We start from the raw sequence: 294 nt of genomic DNA on the forward strand, positions 1-294 counted from the left end.
CATTTACCGTTTCAGAGCTTCAAGTTTCTCATTTGAAAAAATCGGGGATAATGATACTTTTCTTACCTCCTCAATACGCTCCCCGATTTTTGTTGGTTTTGTTCATTGCTGCCTACAATAGTGCGCCTACTGCATGGAAACAATGAGTGCGTCATATTTCGGTGCATAAAAGCTCTTGGGAAGTCGAAAAGCCACATGCATTTTGGTGGTTCGCGTGATGCTAAGCGAGGCTGCATTCAGCGGGTCTGGGAGCAGCTGCGGGGCGCACACCTGGGAGAGAAGGCTGCCCCGCCC

The sequence above is a fragment of the Myotis brandtii genome, unplaced genomic scaffold (genome assembly GCF_000412655.1).
Source record: "Myotis brandtii unplaced genomic scaffold, ASM41265v1 scaffold410, whole genome shotgun sequence".
Taxonomy (NCBI): domain Eukaryota; kingdom Metazoa; phylum Chordata; class Mammalia; order Chiroptera; family Vespertilionidae; genus Myotis; species Myotis brandtii.